This window comes from Arachis ipaensis, chromosome B10 (assembly GCF_059453495.1).
Source record: "Arachis ipaensis isolate K30076 ecotype BB chromosome B10, ASM5945349v1, whole genome shotgun sequence".
NCBI classification, from domain to species: Eukaryota; Viridiplantae; Streptophyta; class Magnoliopsida; order Fabales; family Fabaceae; genus Arachis; species Arachis ipaensis.
The window spans coordinates 76,788,917-76,790,536 of record NC_142435.1 but is presented as its reverse complement, the minus strand read 5'-3'; positions in this window follow the sequence as shown (position 1 = coordinate 76,790,536).

Sequence of the window (1,620 nt, the reverse complement as noted above, 5' to 3'; positions counted from 1 at the left end):
CACATTACAAGCCTTAAAGCGAAAAACAATAAATGTCCTTTATTTGGATCTTTGATTAGCTTAGGCTAGTGTGTGTGTGTGTATCATTCAAGTATGGGAAGTCTTGGGACATTGGGTGAATAAAAGGGTAGTTTTGTGTTTTTGTTGTAAAAATTGGAAATTGGGTACATACTCATGTATTGATAAAATGTATAGACCTTATGCATTGATGTTCTTATATAATTTGAAAAAAAAAGAGAAAAAGAAAAAAAATAAAAAATAAATAAAAAAATAAATAAAAAGAAAAGAAAAGAAATAAAAAGGGGACAAAATACCCCAAAGCAAAGTGAAGCTCAATAAAGATCAATGCATATGAGTTGTAATCAAAAAGAAAATGCATGAGTATGTGAAAAAGTGAAAAATGGGTAGTTAGGTTAACCTAAATTGTATAGGTTGCTATACAGGTTAGGTGGGAAGCTTAAGGTAATCAAAGATTCAAATTTCAAGTCCACTTGACCAAATATACATCCTTACCTTAACCCAAGCCCCATTACAACCTATGAAAAGTCTTCATGATAATTGTCTGCATGCATGAAATCAATGTTGATTGTTAGATGAAAAACAAATCTTGGAAAGCATGATTAGGAGAGCATTGAGAGAATCGACCCTATACACTTGAGCGATTAGAGTGCAAACACTTTCGGTGAGGGTTCGATGCTCAACTCCATGATTCCCGGCTTCCATGAACGTTCCTCTTGCAAGTCTACTTGAACTTCATTTTTATACTTGAATTGGTAGGATTCATGAGTCGTCATATGACCTTTGCCCTACTTGCTTATCTATGTTCTTGGGGATTGATTTATTTTTAACCAAGTAGGTAGAATCATTTTGCATTTAGTTGCATTCATATAGTTTAGGTTGCATATAGTTTATTTGCATTGAATAAATGTTGATACCCTTTGTTCTCTCTTAATTTTAGCATGAGGACATGCTTAGTTTAAGTGTGGGGAGATTTGATAAACCCCAATTTCGTGGTTTATTTTGTGCTTATTCTGGGGGATTTATTCACCTTTTCCCACATTTATTCAATGAAATAGCATGGTTTTGTAATTCTCCCTTGAATTGTGCTTAAATGTAAAAACATGCTTTTAGGCCCTAAAATGGTGATTTTAATTCACTTTAATTCCATTCGATGCCTTGATGTATTTGATGAGTGATTTCAGGTCCATAAGGTAAGTATCGGATGGAAGAAATGAGGAGAAGAGCATGCGAAGTGGGAGAACTCATGAAGAAATGAAGGAACCGTAAAGCTGTCAAGTCTGACATCTTCGCACTCAATCGACCATAACTTGAGCTACAGAGGTCCAAATGAAGCGGTTTCAGTTGCGTTGGAAAGCTATCATCTGGGGCTTCGGAATGATATAAAATTTGCCATATGTTGCTTCGGGTATAGGGGCGCGCACGCGCACTTTGCGCGCGTGCGCCGATGCTGCTCGGCCCACTAAAGATGAAATCGCCCCCAGCGATTTCTGAAGCACTTTGGGCCCAACCCAACTCATTTCTGATGCTATTCAAGCCAAGGATTGAAGGAGAGTCAACACACTTAGTCATAGTTTAGTTTTCATCATGTTTTAGGGTAGA